The 24,529-nt window shown below is 38.3% G+C and overlaps 1 long non-coding RNA gene across 1 annotated transcript; it reads right to left on the bottom strand.

Moving 5' to 3' along the window:
- Positions 1 to 796: 796 nt before the first annotated feature.
- On the bottom strand, positions 797 to 23,455 carry LOC135199268 (uncharacterized). Its single transcript, XR_010311006.1, has 3 exons — positions 23,331 to 23,455; positions 2,421 to 2,594; positions 797 to 1,183 (listed from the first exon to the last, which is right to left on the bottom strand). It is a non-coding gene; the product is annotated as an uncharacterized LOC135199268 (long non-coding RNA).
- Positions 23,456 to 24,529: the final 1,074 nt, after the last annotated feature.

Raw genomic sequence — 24,529 nt, 5'->3', positions numbered from 1 at the left:
TGGAATACTTACGCAAAAAAATAGTAATAAAAATAGTACTTTAAGTGACAAGTCCCTAACACATAGATTGGTAGATAATTGTGGATTGGACAACTGTCCATGCTTCCTTCCTGAATCTGAGAGAAGAATCCCATCCATAGAATCAGAGTATGTACGATATATGCTAATGCATTTAGGTGGCTTTTGTGGAATTTTTGACACCGAAATATTTCCATCTACTGCTGTATGAATCTGTCATAAATTACTGGCTGTACAGTACTAGTTCTTAGTTCTCACTCAGTATATTATCTATATCTCTTGAAATATATCTGAAATTAAACTGTAATGTACAGTATTCATATGATAAGTCATTTTCATTTTCTTGGACTTGAAGTTGATTAGCAAGCTTTAAATAGTATACGTATTATAAAGCAGATCTATAATTGTTTCTTAGATCTTGAAAGATTTAGAACTATTTTTTATCCAGATTATTACTTAAAGGAGAAAATTGGCCTCCAGGAATAGTTATGGTTCAATCTGAATGGGTTGACAGTGTTAGTTGAAAAGTTCATGAAAGGGTAAGAAAAATTGAATGATGGCAATAGTAATTAATGACAGTGATGATCATCCATGAAAGCAAACTAATGAACATTACCAGGGTCATCATTCCACAAAAAGTCATTTATGAAAAATTGATATTGGTATGGTTGGATTCTTTTAGACTGATATTTAGATTCATGTGGTCCATTCAGGTAAAGTTTCCAAAACTGGCCAATAAAAATTTGTTTGGGTATCATTAGGTTTTGAAAGGCATTGAAAGTCATCAAGTCTTTTCTTTGATTAATCTTTTGAGGAATGTTCAGTTAAATACTAGTGACCAGAACTTGAAAATGAATGTTTATATAAATGGATTCGTTTGGTATCATATGCTGCTCAGTCTAAAGCTTATTGTCCTTATTATTTTATAGTAAATTTTGTTAGTTTCAGAACTGCTTATCTACAGCCCCCAGATACATAGGGGAGGGCTGGACAAATTATGAGACATCACATGATTGATACTAATTGGAAATTGTAGCGAAACAGGTATTTGTTGAACATTAAATTGAGTGGTACTTTCATGCATTATGGCGTTTTCAGTTACAATCCGCAGCTAGTTCTCTCCTTTGGGTGTTTGGCCTGTAGCTGGTAAGGTGAGGTATAACTCCTGAAATAAACAAATAAGTGATGATAGTTTAATTTGCATTGTAGACTGAATGTGTACAACAATTCATTACCATCACAGACTGAGTAGAATTTCAGAAATATAGCCTTGATAAAGCATTACAGATTTCTGCAGTGGCAAAAAGACCCTATCTCTGCCCGTGATGCCTCAAGCCTGATTAGAGAAAATCATGTTCTCATTTTGATCAGCAAAAAGACCTCGATTTTTCCATTATTTATGTAACCAGTTTTTAGTCCTTCCGGTGACGTTCAGCTTGCAATTTCTTAAAGAAAACAACGAGTTTTGAAGTAAATGATCCTCAGGTAGAAGTTTCATGAACATGAAAAACGAGGTGTCTGGGATTAGATTATTTTAGTGGGACAAAAGTAGTTGCTTAGATAAATTTCCATTACACAAAAATTTAAAATGCGATTAAAATTTTTAGGAACAACGTCTAAGAAGGCAGGTAAATATGAATATGAAGTTGAAGTTTGTGTTGTCAGCTCCAGTTGTTCATAGATTATTCTTGAAGTAAACATTTAACTTGACTGAATAGTAGCTGTTGCAAGAAGAAAAGTAAACATTTAACTTGATTGAGTAGTAGCTGTTGCAAGAAGAAAAGTAAACATTTAACTTGATTGGATAGTAGCTGTTGCAAGAAGAAAATGTGTGAAGTATACACTACTGTATAATATATCATTTTAGTATTTGTAACTTTCATAAGTAGGTAACCTTAGTATCATGAAATCTTCATGTTTTGCAGAGTAGTTGAAACTTTGTCATTTTCCCAATGATTTTTGGTCAACTCTTATACATTATATAAAATATATTAGATAGTATTTGATAAGTACCTTGAGGAAGTAAGTTAGTTAAATCAGTAAATGGCTCTCTCCTCTAAATGATTAAACCAATTAGGGTAGTAGTACTTGGATGATACAAGACAAATCAGAGAGTTAGGAGAAATTTTTCTAAGTTCAAAATGTAACCAAATTGTGTGATCCTCATAAAGGATGTATGTAGCCAGTTAGTAAAAGTAATGATGATGATATTTAATAGATACAAACTTTAGCTTCCAAGCACTTGACAGGAGGAATTTTGTTTATGTTCAAAATTTAACCAAATTGTGTGAGCCTTACAAAGGTTGTATGTAGCCAGTTAGTAAAAGTAATGATGATGATATTTAATCAAGATACAAACTTCAGCTTCCAGGCAGTTGACATGTGAATTCAACTCATATTACCTGATTGTTCAGGCCAAGGCTAAGGAATTCTTCTTTGTCAGGTATCAACCGATATCTGATGAGGTTGATGTATTCTCCAGACTTCCTCTGTTCAGCCTCACTGTCTTCTTAAGTATAACCTTTTCCCTCCTTCAGTATATGCCCAATAGCACATTCCTGAGAGCGGTGGCATTGCTGGTGAACAAAAGTTTACAGATTAAAAGAGGATTCTAAGCATATTAAATGCTGTAAAAACAAATTATATTCAACAATGGTAATGAAATATAATTAAGGTACTGCAGTTTTTATTGCAATTTTTTAATGAAACCATGATAAAAAGATTAGCTAATTTTGTTTGGTAAAATGTGCATGAAATAGTTCAATAACAACTCCTGAACAAAAGATTATACAGATGTTCAACACTAGTGTAGAAAAAGTGACATACTCTGTCCCTCTTAGCAAAAGGAAACCGAGGGGAGGATGCTTAGGGACTGGTAGTAACTCATTAAGTTTCATTATAAATCAGTGTAAGCCAAAAAAAAAAAAAAAATCTCTTATTTGACATAATGTTATTAACCTCCTCCTCAAATCCTCAGGTAAGCGTCTACAACTGCAACTTTCAAACATCAAGAGACAAGTCGAAAGAGAGGATAACATTTTTATTTACCAGATTTGTATAATGAGCGAGAGATTAAGTATGAAAACTACCCAATTACCATAAGTGGTAGAAAATCATACTTTAGTATAGAGGGTTGTAATCATACCACCTTTGATGAAATAGGATTGAATTGTGTGTAGTATTGTGCTAGTGGAAGTTTGTCCAAGTGAAAACAGTACCAACTCGACATAAAAATGAGAAGTTTAGCTTTGCTTCTTGTAATTTCTAAATAGGAACTATAGGAGTCTTTACCCCACGAGGTAATTCACTGTGGTTCAGGATAACTATAATTTATTGCCTAAAACTTCTGTTGGCCACATATCTCTCTAGTGGTAAATATGATTCAAGATACATATTTTCACATACATTTTTTTTCAAATTAAATAGAATATTCAGTAGCTGAGTATTAATGATGACTCACAGTTTTTCATAAACATATAATTTCCCTTTTCTTTCCTCTTTATGTTTTTAGATTCATTGTGTTATCTCAATTTGAAGTTTTTAATATTGAGTAGCTTAGCTTATACAGTGATACATAGTTTTTCCAGTTTCATATTTGAATACTGAATTTTTAGTATGCTTCAGTATACTTCGATTAGTTTTCACAAGTCTCTCTACTGTTTAGTGTCATCTGTAACGTTGATGATCGGCTAGTTGGCCTAATAACGATAATATCTCTTTAAATTAGCTGTATGGTAATTGAGAAACTTATAATAAAAGATATCCACCCAAGTTTCTCAAATCAGATCCATTTAAGCTATAGAAACTCAAGATACCTTGTTTTCTACATGTATTTTCATCACTTAAAATAAGCTGTCAGGCAGGACATGATGTACGTACGACAATTTTTTTATCAGTTCAACATCAGTTAAAAGGTACATCATAGTTTAGTATGTTAAAGGATATTTTTTTCTAATGGTGAGGTAATATCACTTCTCACATCATTTCAGTTTAGCTTTTCACCTAGAACTCATTTTCATGAAGTTCAAATAGGATTAAGGACAGTTAGTTAGTTTAGTTAGAAAAGGCTTTGCTGAATAAAATGTGTGCGGTATTAACCCTCAAAGAATAGGTGTTTAAATGGTTCTTGATATTTTTGCTCAGTAAGTCTTATGTATAGTCCAACTATGTATAGTCCAACTATGTATAGTCAAACTAGCTGCCATTGTACTAGGAATTTAGAGGAAACCTTATTGCAGTTTTCAAAGCTTTAATCCACAACTTGTTTTAGTTACTGCATTTTATGTTTCTTTAGAATTAAATATTTAATGGCTCATAGGTCTTACATCATTATCGTATTGCATAAACATTGATACTTTTACTTTCAGACTTAGGCAATGTGCAGGCTATGCTTAATACAGGCAATATCACAGCTTGAAGTATTTACATGTTCACATTCCAGAAGAAGAAATATTTCAGAATTAGGTTGATTAATCTTTATCTCAAATTAGATATCAGGTGGAAAACTCAAATAATTACCATGTGATTAAACAATACTGTAAATTTTTAGCAAGCTTGCCATGACAATTCTGTTCTGCTAAATGTTAAGCATCATTTCATAAAAATAAGTACCAAAAGTACATCTCAATATCTTGTCAGGAACATTATCATCATGGCACCTCTGCATATTTTAAGATACTGCTGGCATGTAAAGGCCCCAGATTGAATGCGCTGCTTTAAGATTAGTTTTATTCTTAACAATATCGTTACGTATAGGTAAGTGATTTAATCAACTCATATTCACTGTAATTTTGAGGGGAGTTTGACACTACTGACAATAGGGTTATGGGTAAATTAATCCATAAGTAACCTAAGCTATAAAGTGTTTTAAGAAAAATTTAGCACTACTGGCAATGGTATATTACATAACTGAATTACTCATTACTCAAATTGAATGTATGACTTATTGTAATTTGGTTTTTCTTCTTATGATGGTTTAGGTAAACAAATAAAAAAGTAAACCTGTATTTAAATGTCACTTTTCAGGAAGCTAGGTACTGTTTACAGTGGTTATCTTAGACCTATGTAAAGCAAATTTGTGAGGATATTTTGGTAGGCGATTGAATAGGGAAACTATTCATTTCAATTCTACACTGAAGGATTCAAATCATCTAGAAAACTAGCCAACATTTTTCACAAGACTTAACAAATATTCCACACTTTTTGTTATAAAACTGAAACTGATTTCATAGAGGCTTCTGGGTTATTAAGTTAACAGCTATTCAGTTTATTTTTATCATTAAGTAAGTCACACATATCTCCTGCCTCGTAGTTTCCCATCAAAGGGACTTTTTCCTTGAAAGATGTTAATTACGAGAAAATTTTCTTAGTCAAAACCAAAGTGTGATGAAAGTTCACTCTTGACGTAAAAATACCATACAAACAAGCAAACAAACACCAAAGTTGGGAAGGAGAAAGTAAAGTGATTTAGAGTTAAAGAAGATATTTGTTAGTCAGGGATTTTGTTACAGATGCAGTATACTAGCCAGAAGACTGACTCAGTATGAAACTATGTAAATAGTTATGTCAAGTTAGGTCATTTCAGGTTCCAAAAGTCATTGTGAATAGTAATTTCAAGTAAGATTTTAATGGAAAAGTTCTTTCTTGGCTCATAAACAAAGTTGCTTGTAGTTATATATTGTTTAGGGTATTTTCTAAATGCCATTGGCTCTATAAATGCAAATGTTTTGAAAAACTCCCTTTAACTCAAATTTATAGGTTGAGTATTGGAGAACTCTTTTGATGCTACAGTATCTTGACATATGGAGAGTTTTTAGAAGGTTAATGTATAAATCATACTTTTTTTGTGTTAACGCCCTTTGAATTTCAGTAATATAATGAAAAGGGATCTTGAAAAATTGAATAATGTAAAGGCAAAGCGTTGTGATACCACATTGTACTACTGGCAAGAAAAATGAAGATACAGTTTTCTTAAATCTTCGGATGCATACTGCTCAACAATGCCACACTTGGCAACTTTAGAAAGGGGGTGGAGCTTAAAAATCATTGTTTGTTACTTTCTAGCTCTTTCATATCCGCTTAGTTTTGAGCACTGTGTCCCCAGATATCCGAGGTATCTGGGAGCGCTCGACAGTGCGAAAAAATAATTATTTCGAAAATTCAGCAAAATTATAAATTTTATGCCAACAACGTTCATTTTGCTGTCCTTTTTTTCTAAATGTTATTATTTTATGGTGGAATAGTCAGAATAAGAGTCCCAGCCCTCTAAATACGAAAAAATGTGAGTTATTTAACAAAAAAAAAACTTTACTTTTTTTATATTCTCGTTCGTAACCCAAAAACTATGAAAGTCAGGCGAATGAATGATTTTTTTATGAGAAAGCCAATAAAATTCTCTAAATATCGACATATAAATCAATGGAAAACGAATAAGTCCAGCTGGTGAAAAAATTTATAGAAAAGAGGGTAAGAAACAGAGCGCAGTACAGGGATTTGAGCATGCGCAGTACAGAAACTACTTGTCCGAAAAAAAAAAAAAAAAAAAAAAAAAAATGCCCCTACCACACGCACGAAAAATTTCGGTAAGTTTTACGTACCGCTACGTCAGTTGGATAGATAGGGGATAGAGTATTTTTACGTACTATTACGTCAGTTTTGGGACATGAAAGGGGGTAGATTTTCAGTAATTAAACCATTAAGATTCTGTAAAAAGACATAATCAGTATACTTACAAATGTAGTAACAGTCTCGATATTATTCGTTAATGTTGGTTTGGTAATGTCAGTTCAGAGTATACTATCGATCATCCATCTTTAGAACCTACTGTGAAACCTAACTTATAAGTGATGTTTGACAGTAAAATGACGTAAAATTCATATGTAATTGGAAACAGATCTTAAATAATGAGAGAAAATGTTGTAAAATTTGGGTGATGCTAATGGAAATGGTGAGGAACAATACAGAGATGAATGCAATATTATGACGAGAGAGAGAGCGTAAGCATAGGCCTATCTATGGAGACTTAACTCATTTTACATATATACTTTGAGAAATTGATTGATAATATTTTTCCAAATGTTTGAGAAATGGAGAGAGAGAGATCTGCCTACGTGAAAGCATAGGCCTATTTATAGCTACTTAATTTCATTATATTTTCTTTGTGAGATTGAGTGATATTTTTAAAGTACGGCATGTTTTAGAAGTGGGTGGTGAGTCAGTGCACAGATAGTACCTGGGAAACAGGGTGAAATGGCTACCAAGATCGTGCTGCACTATGCTAAATAAAATTTGAAAGGACCATAGTATTCAGGTTAATTCTCTAAGAAATTCATATCCTAATCTTGGTTTCATTTGACAGTTGCTGTAACATCCAAAGATTTTAAAGAATCATGGAAAATTTCAACTATAGGGTACAGTCCTTCTTGGTCTCTTAATATAGCCTGTACTTTTGAAAATTGATTTTCATCCACAATTCATTCACAAAAAAAGCTGTTAAGTAAAAATATTTATTACCACAAATAACTCTATATTTATTGCACAGGCAATGTAAGTTTTATACCTTGCAAAAATACTGATGTGTTGGGAGATCTTTCAGCATCGCAGCAAATGATGCAGAAATCTGTTTGCGTTGTTTCAGGCTACTGTAACCTTGATATAGATTTCTTTTTAATGAAATTAGCTTTGTAAACAGCAACTAGCATTCAATCAATGTCAACATCAAAGTAAATCAAAGTGTAAAAGCCGTTACATATGCAAGTATCCTGTGACTTGTGCTCTCCCGCTCGAAGTTCTCGGGCTCCTCCTCACATCATAGAAAATACTCTTGTGGCTTCAATTACATTTGCTCAACCTTCCTTAGCTGTTGCAACATTGACATCAGCTAACTTTAAATGTGTTGGAATACAAACATAAATTTGTAGGAACTAAAATATAATTACAATCACCACTTGCGGTAATGCAATAAAATTACTTCAGACATATATCGTGTTTTTAAGTATCTGAACGGCTTTGTGTTGCGGTTTTAACTTATATGATGTAATTTGCTTGTATTTTCATATTTTAAGAGTAAATTTAGCGAGATTGTCTTTTCATTTAAAAAACAAGTGGGAAATTCGATGAATGAAATCGAATGAAAATTGTATCTTCACTTTCTTTTGACAATTGGGGGTACATATATTTTTCTTTTATAGAACCTCTTTTTAAGTTCAGCTTGTTTACTCAGTTTTTCATCAAAGTCTTACTTAGTTTATTGTGGTAATTTTTTTTATACTATTTTGTGATACTTTTACTTTAGGAAGAATGACTTCTGCATTTTTGCATTCAGGAAGTTTTTGGTGAAGAAAATCTGTTAGTCTACAGTACTATTTTTAATGAATTTTGCCAGTAATATATTTGGATATATATGAATTTGTAGTTAAACTCGCCTTGTAAGCTCCCTCAGACTGTCTAATGGACGACCTTTAAGATCCAACTCACCAACCAACGAGGAAAATAAAGGGAAAGAGGGAAAGGTCCCTCACCACAAACTCTCAGCCACAGAACCCCGGGGCACAGCACCCTACCTCCGCAACAACTGACTGACTGCTGCCCAGGTGTAGAAAATCCCACTCACATGTAACTGCTGCAGTGTTTCCAAAAATCCTACTTCACATTAATGACACAATATGCCCACATGATCTTAAGATCAACACACACACACATACACACACACCTTAATCAGAGATATAATCAGCCATCCAAACTGGAGGTCTTCTATTCTTCCGTTGACTCTGATTCTCCACTGTATCACTTTGACCACTCACTTGTGGTTTCACTGATTCTTCTGAGACTGAACCATCACGTGGCATTTTGCTTGAGCTATCAGATAGGGAAGCTGAAACGAAGCTGATCGCACATCCAACACATGCCTCTGCATTCCATCCACAGAAATGTTGTTCAAGGAGTTCACATGAGTAACCATCCTTTACGCCATTGAGTAGTACAACGGGCGCTCCGGGGCTCACCCACCCTCCATCCTCTCCCAGCTTAATTGAAAGGGGCATGTCTTGGCTGGTATCTGCTCCTTTGGGTACTAATGAAGGGTATCTCCACTCATATCTGCACACTGCATGCTGTGGAACAGATGATGCATCCTGTCCAGACCTTGGTGTGCTATTGTACCAGAATACTGCTTCAATAGGACTAATTCCTCCCCTCTCTGCAATAGCCTTGATGTTCCTATGGTGCTTTTCAACTATTCCATTTCCTCCCAGTCGATAAGCAGCCTAAAACGCCCTAACAATGTTCCAACGAGACAATATATCTCCTAAACACTGTGACCTAAATGCTGTACTATTATCCAGTAATAGTTCATCAACTGGCCCTCTTTCCAAAAGAATCTAACTCAGTAGATATTTCTTGAGCATCTTCTCTCTTTAACTTCCTCCATATTGCAAAACGACCTGGACCACAGTCAACCACTAATAAATAGGTATTTGTCTGTAATGAGTAACATCAATAGCTAGGTGCTGCAAGTTTCTTTTCAACCACTTAATTCACCCTCCTTTGGTGCCCCCACAGGAGCAGGATCAATAGACTGCAATGCTCACAACATAACTACTTTTTTACACTTCTCTGAAAACTTCAGGGTCCAACTTCTTGGCTAAATACAGTATTCTGCCAATTCCCATATGGTGTTTACTATGCAACTGTTAGATCAACTACAGCACCTGCATAGAGATGTGCATGCTCGACTTCATTGCTTGCTAACCAACTCTTCTTGACTCTCGTCAGAATATCAGCTTTATTCTTCTCTGTAGGCACTATCTGAACCACAATATTCAAACTAAACTGTAATCAACTTCCTTCAATGTTCCCAAACGTCTCTTTATCATCATCTCTGCAGCTCCCTTTGTGTGAACACGCTTCTCAGCACTTATTAAAGATTTCAACCATGCTCCCAGAGTTGCAGAGTCAGTCCTTAGCTCTATTTACTCAAGACCCCATTTAATGGCCACATTTACCCCTTTCAAAACAGCTTCTAGTTTGGCAACATTGATGTGGTTGAAATCATCCTTTTTCTAAGCCAAGCAGCATCTTCAGCAACCTTGCCATTTATCTCTAAAACTATACCCATAACTGGCATCACACCACACAACACCATACTTAACACCTGGCACACACCAATTTCCTCTCACAGGATCATGTAATTTTACTCTCTCAATTGCCTCTTTAATCATCAACATGGACTGCTCACCGACAGGATCCTCCCAACGTGCTCCTGAGGCTCTTCTCTTAATGTAGCTGCATGCAACTCTTAACCATCCAGCTATGGGATAATGGCCCACTGAAAACAATTCCCTCCTTGTAAGCATATCTGTAACTTCAGGCACTTTATTACCTCTGAAACATCAACCTTCCTCCAACTCTTAGCAGTTGCAATCCTAAAGCAGCTCCTCCATTGAGTGACTCAGGGGACTTTGTCATCAACCCAAATGTATTTAAGTGTCTAATTACCTCATCAGCAGAAGCTATTGATTGTTCACAAGAGTGTTATCTTACATATGAACTGGTTGCTCTCTTGATTTTTTCATCCTTACTCAATACAGTCTTCAGTATCTTAGACATAATCCGTGGTGCCGAGTTCAACCCAAATCCCAATCTTGTAAGGCAAAATGTCTGGCCCTTATAGTTCACTAGTTGATATGGCCACAATTTTTTGTCAACGCTCAACTGTAGGTAGGCCGACTTCAAATCCACAAAGACACATTCTCACCTATCTGTCGCCATTCACGTAGTGTGTCTCTGCATATGTCGGTCACATCATCACCAGTGTGACACTTGACATTCACATTAAGTTCCCGAAAATCAACCTCTGGTCTCACCTTATTCTTTGTTGGCTGTTCCACTGCCATTAGAGGAATGATACCTTCTTTAACTACTTCTTTCCATGGAACTAAAATCCCTTCAGCAATCCACCTGTCCACTTCCTTCTTCCAAGCCTCAAGCTTTTTATCATAACTTATTTTATTTGTCAATGTCACAGGTTCATTGTTTTTCCAAAACCACCTGACTGTCCATTTCTGTCCATCAAATACTGCATGAAAGTCTGGGTCTTCAGTAACAACTGTTGGACAACCGTCACCACTAAGTCTATGCTCAATTTCTTGACTAACTGAAGCAACACCAAAAGCACCAAAACATACCTTGCCTTGCCTTGGGTCACTGTGACACCACCCAAGTGGTCAATAACATTAACTCCTAACACCACATCATCACCATTAACCAGCTGATCTGACACCATAGCCCTCGCGGTTACACATTCACCGTTCACACCTATCTTCACCCAATCTGCAAATTTACACTTAATATGACTCCCATCAAAAGCACTGATATACACCTCACCTCTACACTGAGGAACAAATCTGGAATGTACCACCGATGTAGAGCAGCCTGTATCCACAAGTTCTTTTGCAGGCTCATTACCAATCCAAACATCAATTATAGGCAATGTATCAAGGTGCGCCTTTCTATCATCACAAGGGCGGCTACAGGGGCAGCAGTCATCCCTTACGCATTTTCCGCAACCTGTTCTCGACAACGACTGGCAATATGACCAATTTTATTACAACTAAAACATCTTGCCTGTGTCTCTTTACAGTCTTTTTATCATATGAGGGCCACCACATCGGAAACATTGACCCTTAAACTGGATAGGCCTACTCCTATTCTCAGGTTTCCCACCACCACCTCTTTCTCCATTCTTCCTAACAGTCACAGCTACCACACCACCTTGCTGTTTCGATGACAAAATCCTAGCATGATTGAGCAATTCACTCATTGCCATCATCATTAAGTTTGGCACTTTTTATCAAGCAACACTAATATTATCTGGGAAACCATTGACAAAAGTTTGTTTCACCACATTTTCTAAACCAGCCTTATCAAACTTAGCTAAACTGGCCAACCTCTTAATCTTATTGGCATACACATCAGCAGGTTCTCCTGTCCACTTCATTTGAGCTAGTTTCCAAAAGCAGAGAATGCATAATCAGTAAATGCTACTTTCAGTTTTTCCTGAATTATCACTGCATTATCTTGGTCTTCATCACTCATCTCCAAATAAAGTGCTAGAGCATCACCCTGCAGATACAATGGAATAAATGGTGGCCGCGAGTTCGATTCTCAGGCATTCCATTGAGGGGTTAGAGATGTGTATTTACGGTGATAGAAGTTCACTCTTGACATAGTTCGGAAGTCACGTAAAGCCGTTGGTCCTGTTGCTGAATAACCACTGGTTCCATGCAACATAAAAACGCCATACAAAGAAACAAACAATGGAATAAAACTGGGATATATTCTGTAGCTTAGCCACTAGGGTTACCTTCTTCAATCATGATACAATGTCTCCTTCGGCGGTGAATGGCTTAATCATGTCCATTGTAATTTTAGACGCCATAATTCTTGGAATAGGCTAGATAGCTTTTAGTTAAACTCACCTTGCAAGCTCCCTCAGACTGCCTAATGGATGACCTTTAAGATCCAATTCACCAACCAACGAGGAAAATAAAGGGAAAGAGGGAAAGGTCCCTCGCCACAAACTCTCAACCACAGATCCCCGGGGCACAACACCCTACCTCCACAACAACTGACTGACTGCTGTCCAGGTGTAGACAATCCCACTCATATGTAACTGCGGCAGTGTTTCCAAAAAATCCTACTTCACATTGATGACACAACTAACAGAATTTGTAAGCTTTTGCCAAGGAAATCTGTAAGTCTTTGATATTTTTGGCCAGAAAGTCAAGTTCTTTTTTGCTCAGAAAGTTTGTGTTTTACCTAGAAGGTCTGGTTTGTTTGTGAGTTCTAATTATTGTTTAGTCATTATGTAGGTTATCCTTGTAGCTTTGGTTTAGGGTGGGTAGTTGTTTGTAAGTTTCATGCTAAAAGATACCGGTAGTTCATGAGGCTTTTGGCGATAAAGTTAGGAACGTTCGATAGTTTTGTCTTAAAGGTTTGGTACTTTTCCCTAGAGGATTTTAGTTTTGCAGTTTTATCTTACAGGAAATACATTAGTTTTGTAGCCGTTTGTACTGAAAGCCTGTCAATATTTGGGTGGCCCCCTTTTCCCCAGAAACACTTGTTATATTTATGGAAAACAAAATTTATGAGTTTATTATCTATCTTATTATGTATGGAAAATTTTTTTTGAGTTTCTTAGGAAGTCTGTTAATCTTTGGCTGATAATATTTTCCCCAGAAGGTGGAAAAAGTATTGCCTACAGCAAACTTGTGCAGGGTTAGGAGAGTTTTGTGTTAGTTTGTAAGTGTTAAACTCAAAAATTGTTAATTTGGTAGAAGCTTAATCGTGGAAAGTGTGAGTTTGACACTTGAAAAATTATTTGTTAGGGAAAATGTTACAGAAAATTTTTCACTGAAAAGTGTGTCAGTTTGAGAAAGTTTTCTTCCTTTAAAGGGTGTCAGTTGAGGAGTCATACTCAAAAAGTGTCTTCAAGGGTTTGACTTTTCAGTGGAGAGAAAAAACTACAATAAACTTTGGAAAGCAAAAGATTGTTTGGCTGTATGGTGTTTTTACGTTGCATGGAACCAGTGGTTATTCAGCAACAGGACCAACAGCTGTACGTGACTTTGGAAAGCACAAGGGAAGTTTGGAAGAACTTTTCCCTTCTCAGCAATCAAATGTCAGCTTAGAAAAACACTCTCAGAGTCTATCTCAAAGCTGACTGGTTATGATACCTCCTACTGAGGATGCTCTCTCCTTTGGGGTACTTTAAGGTTGAAAAAGAATAATTTTTGTCTCAAACTGTATATTTCTTTTGGATTTAAATATTTCCTTGCTTTCGTTTTATACATTTTTAATACATTGTCTTAACTTCAAGGTTGATGGATGACTATTTATAATACCTCCTGCTGAGGACACTCCCTCCTTAGAGTACTAAATGTTGAAAAATAATTTTTTTTAGTTGTCTCAAACTATTTTTCTTTTGGATTTAAATATTTCCTTGTTTTAAATTTATACATTTTTAATACATTGTCTAAACTATCATAAATGCAATAATATGATATTGTTATGATACAATAAAGTTTGTTCATACTTACCTGGCAGATATATATATAGCTGTATTTTTCTGAAGTCCGACAGAAATTCAAAAACTTCCGGCACACACAGTGGTCGGCCAGGTGGTTAGTACCCATTCCCGCCGCTGGGAGGCGGGTATCAGGAACCAGTCCCATTTTTCTATCATAATTTTTATTTCCACTGTCCCCTGAGGGGAGGTGGGTGGGTACTTAATTATATATATCTGCCAGGTAAGTATGAACAAACTTTATTGTATCATAACAATATCATTTGTTCATGAAACTTACCTGTCAGATATATATATAGCTGAATCCCACCGTTGGAGGTGGGAACGGGACAGAATAGAAGGATTTTGGGAAGCAAATGCATGCAGATGATTTACATCTTGGTTCCACCTGTTAGCATTGCTGGCTTCGTGGTTATTGCCACGTAAGTCTGCTTGTGCTACTAGAGTTGCCAGCGAGGTAGAGACCTATATAGCTGGTGCACTCCAGATGATCTGTCAACAGGGGCGAGACCACAACGTGACTAGACCCATATTGACCATACCATGAGGGCTAAGAAGTAAAATAAAATATATATATAAAAATATATCACCACCTGACCAACCTAGAAACCCAAAAGTTGAAGGTGTGTTAACTAAGGCTAAGAGTTAAGAAGTCACCGTTGTCGGCGACTCAACTACTAAATTAAGAGCTCTTCCTAACCATTTTCTACAGGATAGGATGAGTGTACTACTTGCCCCCAAGATTGTGTCTGCAGACACGTATGGCCCTAGCGAGCAGCAGATCTCATATGTCATCTTCACATCTCGCAGGGAGTAGTGAATTGAACACAGAGTTGCCTTCGCTAAAACATGGTACTCAGGATGTTGCTGAGTGCCATGCTCTGTTGAAATGCTTCCGAGGCCGCGACCCTCACCTCGTGAGCATTCAAATCAAAAGATTTCAAATCTTTGTGCCAACACAATGAAGGAGCTTTTTGAAAGAACTCCTTAACAATAAAGCCAGGGTGTTCTTCGATATGGGCAAGTCTGGTCTTTTCGGAACACTGCAGATTGTCCGTACGACTTCGACTTTCTTGAGTTTTATGTAGATAAAACTTGAGAGACCTGACAGGGCACAGGACTCTCTCTGGCTCCTGCCCAATAACTTGTGCCATCCTTGATTCCAAGCTCCTGGCACCCAAGAACAAGACGGGTTTCCATTCTTAGGCCACAACGGAAGGCTTAGAGAACGCACCCTTGTGTTCTCTAATGCCAAAACTTCTGACGATGGCTGAAACCTCACTAACCCTCTTTGTCGTATCTAGGGTGGGGGTTAGAAAAGGGCCTTCCTGATCACGTGCAAGAAGTTAACAGGTAGGAGATGTTCGAATGCTTTGACATCAAGAACTTCAGACTATGTCTAAGTTCCATATGAAAGCTTCGATCTGGACATGCACAGTCAGTCAGTCTGTACTAAAGTCAGGTGACCGACCAGTTGACCAGTCAGACGCATCAAGGCAGCAAGGCTGTACCCTGAAGACCATAAGGCACTATTCTTCGCTGAAGGATGAGTGTCTGGACTGCCTGGGCGATTCAAGCTAAGCAAACCTTGTGGTATGAACGCAACCCAACGTCGTTAGTGAATCAACTCCTGAGCCACTCCTGACTCGAGCTTCTGGTGCCAGGAGAAAAGGAGCGAGGAGCAAAAAGGCGATTCAGTCCCGAAGGACGAATGCCTGACAGTCCAACCTGGTCTCATGTTAAACGATCATCGGGGGTGTGTAAACGCAACCGACTTCGTCAACAAGAAACTCAGGGCTACTATGTGTCTCCTGATCTCGCACGAGTGTCTGACTCCGAGAAAACAGGTGAGACAAAAAGTAGATGGTGAGCGAGTTTCGAGATTCCACAGAACTCAAAGATCGTGAAGGGCTTTGTTGTTTGACAGAAGCAAATCTCTGAGCCCAAAGGCCGTCAACAACATATTTGCGTATTCTTTAATAGTTGTGACTGCCAGCTTATCCCATTCTTCAAATGGAAAGGGAAGACGGCAATCTTATGCTGTCAACATCTCGATAGTCTGAACGTAGTCAGACTCAGAGCGGAGAGGTTATAGGTACCTTTCGTGTTAAAGTAGACGACTCTCTCGGAAAGGTCCTTGGAAGGACGTGACCTCTGTGAATCTAGGATCTTGAGGCCAAACATGGGGCGATTAGCGTCATTGTCGCTCCCTGTGATGGTATAAATCATCTTATTACATTTCCTAAGCGTTTGAAAAAGGGGAAAAAAGACTAAACATCCATCCCTGTTCAATATCATAGCGAAGAGATGTATGAAAGGACGTCCCTAAAAGTCTCCATAAACTATTCAACATACTTCTAAAGAAAGATTCCACTCGGAAGTCAGTAGTTGCTGCCGTCGATCGAGACGATTCGTACGGACTTTTGCAATCCTGTAACGAACCTCTAGAGGATCGTTACATCTACGTCTGTTGTTATAATAGGCTCTTTCTCGTAAACCCGAACAGGGACGAGAGAAGATACTTCCTAAGATATGAGAGAGCTGTGGAAGATCAGAGTTGATATGGACCACTGGTTCCAAAAACTCGTTTCCAGGACTGGAGGACGACAGAATTGCTTCCACTTCTTTCAGATTATGATCCAGGACATCTGAAACCCTCTCCAGATGTCCGGCACCTTCTTTCTATCACCTCAAGTGATACTTAACGCACGAGAGATGTTCAGAATCATTCCTAGATCTTTAATAAAATTTCAGGTTTCCCGTAGGAAAAAACTGTAGAGGTCTGAATTGCAGTCTATTCAGGGAAACAAAACTCTTTAGGAAGGAAATGGTCCCCAGCAAGCTAATCCTTTCCCTCACACAGTATGTTTACTTCCTAAAAAGGCTGCGCTTTGCCTAAGCAGGAGAGCATATAATAGTGAAATGTTGCGGTAGACTCGTAGTCCTATACCGTGCGGTAACGAGCACCGAAAGGAGTAAGCGTATCTCTGAGAACATAGTAAGGCAAAACGAAATGCAATGTTATTCATTCATGTAGAAATCCCCAAATCAATCTAGGCTAAAGTCTGATTGCTAGGGCAGAGATACAGGTTAGTCAGTCATCCCGCAGGAGAGAGAGAGACGTAAATGCCAGCACAGAGATACGGTTAGGTCAGTCAATCCCGCAGGAGAGAGAGAGACTACGCCACACAGAGACGGTTGTCAGTCAACCCGCAGGAGAGAGAGACTAACCTACAGCGCATGACAGCGAACGAGCTGGTACTGCCTCGTTTGGACTGGCGGAGAGGACAGTGACAGCAGCAGAGCTTACGATCGTCGTCTCTTAACTTTATGCCTGGGTTGCCAGCTACCCTATTCTACGAAGAAATAGGTCCGTAATTTTTAGCATAAAGAGACTCTCAAGTGGTATATTTAAGCGAAACAGAAAAACGCTAATATATAGATGCGTTTGTGTCGTCATAACACTACCATACAACGGTAAAAGATAAATCGGAAACTCCTGGTCAAAGGCTGCAGGGAGTAACGATTAAATGTCCTTAAATTAATAGACAATAGACCTCTCGGTTGCCATCCGAAGAGGTAACTACAGCAAGAAAGTATAGACTTGAGCCAACCAGTAGTAAAAATAACGCAAGGCAAAATATGATATTATATTGCAATAAAGTTTTTTCATACTTACCTGGCAGAATATATATACTATAGCTGAATTCGGAAATACAGCTACATACATATCTGACAGGCAAGTTTCATAAACAAAACTCAAGAGAATTGAAGCGGACAGCTCAAGCTTCTTATGTTATTGGACATAAGCGTTCATTGACGTAGTCTACAAGTCTATTTCTTGTACGAGTCTGCGAATGATGAATGAGAGCTCTTCCGAATCTTGTCAATAGAGCTTATCCGCTTACGCAATATAAAGTTAATGAGAAGTTTGTCAATGAGAACTAACCCATTTACGGGACAAAGAGATAATTTGTCAATGAGGGGATACCCACTTACTTGACAAAAACGATAGTATATTGTCAATGGGGGAAATTCACTGAATTGACAAAACGTAATCCAGGAAGTCGAGCATTTTATTTCCGATTCCCGTCTCAAACGAGGAAGGGCAAGAATCCTGTTAAGAGACGGCTTACGACAGGTAGAACGACGATGTTCAATTCGGCAGCGTAAGTCCCAGACTAGGAACTAACAAAATCTATCATCTGAAAAGCCCTTTCAGATGGGCTAAAAAGCTTGCAAAATTATCCTGGGAAGAGGAAGAAACTCTCCAACCAGCTTCCTCTCCCGTATCAAAATTTATTGGCAGTATGGCAAAGGAAGTCCTGTCTTGCGCTTTCCTCCTTTGATGAGTGCCTTTGCAAGAATCCTACTGAACGTTGCGAGAGTCCTGACGCGCAGGACGTCGAGCTTTTACATAACCCTAGCTGCCTTACCGCAAAGTCTTGACTGCGGTAGAGCAAAGAGATCTTCCTTGAGCTTTCCATAACTCCATCCAATCCTGGACTTTACGAAAAGCAATATTACTGACAAAGACCTCTATAATTCACGAAACCCGTGGTCTTGCTGGGTCGAAAACGAAGTTGCCTTTTCACTTTAAGCTTCCTCCGAAGCACTGCTTACTTCACATTCTTCGCAGGCGAGTAGAAGGGATCACGAAGTTAGGTAAAAAATCTTTAGCCCAAAATCAGCTTGAAGACTTCAACAGAAACGTTCAGCCAGGCGACACACCTGGCTGTGCGCGCTCGGCGTCCACCTGGGGACTAGCAGGGGCGAGCACGCTCGGCGGTCCCATGGGCGAGCAGCGAGCACTCTCGGCGCGCCCCGCTCGGCGTCCACTGGCGAGCAGCGAGCACTCTCCGGCGCGCCGCTCGCGCTCGGTATCACTGGCGTGCGCTCGGGCCTCGGCGTCTACTGGTGCGCGCATTGGCGTGCACCCGCGCGCGCGGGCCTGGCGTCCATCCGAACGTCCCGTCCAAGCGAGCGTCAAAAAAAAGCGTGCAGAAAAGCGTCACGCTCCCTGACAGGCGTCAATGCAAGCGAAACTGCCTTCAGGGAAGAGCATTAGACATCTCGAGAGAAAACCGACTGCACGAAGCAGTCTCAGGTGAAGGGTTGATCGTGTGAGAATACGCGGGGCGAGGGAACGCCTTCTTATTCTCACAGCAACAAAGCTAGGACGTCCGCGCTCAAAAGCGTCTGCTAATATGACTTGCTTTCCTTTTCTCGGTGGAAAGACGTACACGAGTTCAGGCGACGTTCGCCTTCTTACTTCTCACTGCAACGCATGGGACGAGAGAGAGAGAGAGGACGTGAAACGTCCTCTTCTATAAAGCTTCTATTTAGAGGGCGCGAGTCCTTCCGAAAGCTCCAAACCTGCGCAGGGAGGACGCTTCGGAGGACGAGAAGCAATCCTTCAGGATTCGTGCACGCACTTTGGCAGCCTGGGAGTAACTTCAGGTCTGCCGAAGGCACGTCAGATCGGTGGGGGAGTTCCTCGTAACCCTCCTTCGGCTTTCGACATGCTCTCTCCCTGTTCCCTGGGAGTCAAAGCAGAGGTCCCGCCTAGAGGCGAAATAAGGCCGATCTGACGCACCCTCCACTACACAAGGGGCACTGTCACTGCACTTAGCCACTTCACTTTTGCTCTCCAAAGCCAGCACTTTCGATTCTAAGTTACGAATCGATAGAGTATCAGAGAAAGGTCAATACCCTCTACAGAAAACTGTTTAGGGCGAAGGCAACATTACAGGGTTAGGAGTAACAACTACAGAAGTAGCACTTTTCACCACAATGATAGGAGAGCGAGCACCTTAGATTCCAAGATACAGATGGAATCTATAACGTAAAGGGCATTACCTCACGAGACATATTATAGCCCGTAGGCCATACTACAGGGTTAGGCAAAATAGTCTACAGGTAGGTTAGCCTACCCATGACTTTGTTTACTGATTAATTGCGTACATATGAATCATACGTCTTCCTTATGGAATTAGACAAAGTCTCACTCCTACATGACAAATCTCAACAAAAGAAGCAAGACACATAGCCCTGCGTGCATATCGAGTGCGGAACTACCGAAGCTTTCGGTAGCCACACCCTATCTTAGCAGACACACCCTCTGAAACTAGCCTAACTAGATTCAGATATACAAAAATGAATCATATTCAAAAACAATTTAAGATAGCGTATGCCTAGCCACAAATCCAAGTCAATAAATCAAAAGACAATTAGGATATTTAGCGGCCATGAAGTTTCCAAAATCCTAAGACGGAGGTACTGAAAACAGGTGTTTCCAGCACCGGCGACAGAAAAATTATGATAGAAAATGGGACTGGTTCCTGATACCCGCCTCCCAGCGGCGGGAATGGGTACTTAACCACCTGGCCGACCACTGTGTGTGCCGGAAGTTTTTGAATTTCTGTCGGACTTCAGAAAATACAGCTATATATATATCTGACAGGTAAGTTTCATGAACAAAAAATAACATTTATGTATCTATATTTAAACTATCATAAAATACAAAAAGTTTTCAGCATACTTCACTTCAATTATAAATTCTATATTTCACATATCTTGAGAGAATAAAATTCAATCGTTCAAAAATTGCAAACCTATCAAGCCTACAATGCCTCTGTAGCAAATCAATTCCCTTGAGGTAATATCGGCAGAACAGGGCCTCATCCATGAGACCCTTCTCTGTTCACTGCTAGCAAACTGCCTCACACAACAACTTTCCTGAGCCGATCTGTAGGAATAGAGGGAGTGTTTTCTTAAACAGAAACCAAGACTTGTTTATTATGAAGCATAGTTATCAATTCAACAGGCGATCGTTGGTCTAGTTTCACCTGTGGCCCACAGTTTAGAAGAATTACAGTAGTTTTAACAAAATTGATGTTAGCGAAAGTGATTTACCTAAAGACATATAATTGAGCAGGTATTCTAAGATCATCATAAATGAGCAGGTATTCTTGTACAACTTTTGAGGAACTGAATTAAGAAGTCTGGTTTTACAGTAAACAAATCTTTTAAGGATCCATTCTATTAAGTAAGCAGGATCATGATAGGGACAGGGGGTTTATAAGCCAGCAGCTGTACTGACAAAGGCCATTGGTCCAAAAAAAAAAAAAAAAAAAAAAAACCAGGAACAACCCAGGTCTAAACTCAAAAAAAAAAAAAATAAAAAAAAAAATAAATAAATAAAATAAAAAAAAATAAAGGAGGAACCCCCTTTGAATGAAGGACCATCGAACTGTCTAAGCCAAGCACTGGGGCAAACGAGAACAAGAAAGTACAGACATGATTCGAAATGGTGGGGTCTGCTGCTCAAAGTACCAAGACAAGCCAGTTTAACCTGCTGGTTCCACCTTCATCACCTAAACATTTCAGTGTTTCGACATATCGTTCAGGCCTGCAGAGAGTGGGTTTTATAGGGACAATGATGCTTTACATACACTACCATAACTCCTCCAACAAAATATCTGCTTCAAGTCAGTATAGTTTTTGCGTAAAGGCCCGTCCACACAAAAGCTAACCAACTGTTCAATGTGACATCAGAAGCGGTGAAACAGCAGATAAGGTTTTGCCTTTTCCCACTTCCGACGTCACATCGAGCAAAAATCGACCGTTACATTAAAATGGCAGAGCCTAGATATAAGATACTGCTAACCCACCTTGACATATACTACCATAACTCCTCCAACACCAAATAAAGGGTTTTGGACTAGACAAAATATCTGCTTCAAGTCAATATATTTTTGCCTTATTACATTAAGCTGGCAGAGCTTAGATAAAAGGTACTGTTACTGTCAAAAAGCAGGAGAGCTATTGGATGCATACATTTGTCCAAGACTCCTGAAGAGAGAGAGACAACCATTAGGATGAAGGAAGTAACTATGTAATCCAGGGTGGACAAACATCTTGAGAAAGGTTGCTGTTTGCGAAGCTGCCAACCTCCTTTGACAGGATGAATTGGAAGTACTGGTTGAGATAAGGAAGTCAGTCAAGTGGTTTGTTGACTAGAGTTGATGCCAGGGATACAAACATTGAAAGCCAAGCTCTAAAAACTGCAAACGTACTTGAAATGTTCCAGGTTTAGTGCATGAACATTTATATATATACATTCATACTCTCTAAAATAAAAAATATGTAGCTTATACAGAAAACTGTACCTCAACCACAGTACGGTGAACATGCCACAATCAATTTCCTGACAACATTTCTACTACATTTGATAATGAAATGACTTCTACAGTTTCTATAAAGATAAACTGTGTTTCTCCAATATAGTGTTCCAATTTCTCAAGAGCTACAAATGCCACCTATGCAAGTACTTCTCAGTTTTTACATTGTGAAAAGGTAATTAACAACATGGCCCAAGTCTGTAAATGCATAAACACAACCAAAACCATTTGCAGTTGAAGAAAAAGGTTAACATGGAACTTTCAAGTAGTCATTAGAAACTGTTCCCCAGTTTTACAGCACACACTTATTTCCTTTTACCATTTTGTGTAGGGCCTGTCAGTAACTTCACCATGATACAAATTTATAGGCAAAGCAAATCTTTCTGTCCCCTCCCCTTACATATGAAGGCTAATGTTTACTACAAATCATCCATTTAAACATCTTTACGTCCTGTATCATCATAGGTACACTGGAAATAGTTATTTAGCTGACAAGTGATCTCAACTAAATTGCATAAAACATTAGCATTAAATGCTAATGTTTATAGCCATGATTATCTATTAAGCACTATTAGACCAACAAGAAATTTAAATAAAAAACTTGATAACAAGAGATACCCTATGTATCCTGATTACAGTAACACTAAGCTTCTGAATAGCTTATACTGTCAAGAAATGAATGTCACAATGAGCATCTTGAATCATATTGGCTTCATGATGGTTAATATCAAACCAGAGGCAGGTTTAGACAATAACTGATACAACGTATCCTGAATAACAGCGAACTGTCTTCATATGGTGAAGACTGCATCAGTCAGTAGGCACTATTACGACCATGATATAATAAAACTTGCATGAATATGATAAAATTACTGCTATCCTTGTTTCAACAGCCATAGAAAGTATGATTTTAATCTCTCAATGCAAAAGCATCACTCTATCCAAAATTAAATACAAAAAGCATCGCTCTATCCAAATTTAATGTTAATAGGACTATCATTCTACTTTATCTGGCACAACAGTCGAAAAGATAAATATTTGATTACTGAAAATGTCCTCTTGAAGTTAATGCTCTTCTTTCGTAGGTGAGATTGGTGTCTATTCAACTGCCACCATTTATCCTCAGGAACTGTAGATGGTGAGTTTTTCCTGCGGGAATCAAGAGGTGGTTATTTAGTGCAAAAAAGTCAAACTGAGATCTTGCGGACTTAAAAATAAAAGGTGTTAAGATAAAAGATAATAAGACTCTTGTATAAATAAGAATCAAGACACCTATATCAAAGGCCACTTTTACTAAGAGGCACATAAACTGGGATAGGGTCTTCTCAATAACATATGAAAATCATCTTGAAAGATTTAGGACAACATGTTCTTGAAGGATTTAATCATAGTTGCAGAAAATATAAGTCAATTGAAAACTGGAATTCAATGCATATTTTTGCAAAAAAAAAAAAAAAAAAAAAAAAAAAAAAAAAACACTTAACAGAAATTTCAATTACCAACTTACAACAGATATCTGTACATTTAATAAAGGAAAATTGGCCAAAGAAAAAGATGCCTGAAAGTTGACATCTGTATCTTGAGTAAATAGTAAATATCTTCTCATTATTATTACTACTGCTGCTTGAGACTTGCTATAACATTTTATAGTGCTACGATAAATCAACCTTTCAAGTAATCTAGTAAGATTTTTAACAGTACCAAAAAATGTTCTTCCATCTCCCCTTCTGATTACAGTGGGCGTCGCTTATTCACGGATCAGTATTCACGGATCCAGTTAATCACGGGTTTTTTCTTGGACCGTTTCTCATGTTACATCACTGGTATGAATCGCTGCATCACGGGTTTGTTGTGTTGCGTATGCGATGTTTTTCGGTAGGCTAACCCTCGGCCGTGGTCCGATGAACTACCAACATTCATTTAAAGACTCATATAATGATATTAACTGACAATAAAGGTAATAAAACCATTCTCACCTAATATATTATTGTCCTATCTTCGAAATAAATAGCCTATTCAAGGTTTATGTACGACGTTCATTGGTAGGCTAAGCGTAGTTGCAGTGCGATCAACCACCAACGTACACAAACATTCACATTATGATATTAACTGACAATAAAGGTAATAAAACCATTCTTACCATTATATATTATAGTCATATCTTCATAATAATAAATAGCCTATTCGAAGAATAATTCACATCATTGCACTCAACTTATCGTCGGAGTGGCCAGCCACAAAATGT

This window comes from Macrobrachium nipponense, chromosome 25 (assembly GCF_015104395.2).
Source record: "Macrobrachium nipponense isolate FS-2020 chromosome 25, ASM1510439v2, whole genome shotgun sequence".
Taxonomy (NCBI): Eukaryota; Metazoa; Arthropoda; class Malacostraca; order Decapoda; family Palaemonidae; genus Macrobrachium; species Macrobrachium nipponense.
Note: the sequence above shows the minus strand (reverse complement) of the source record. Positions and strands in the feature narration are given on the sequence as shown.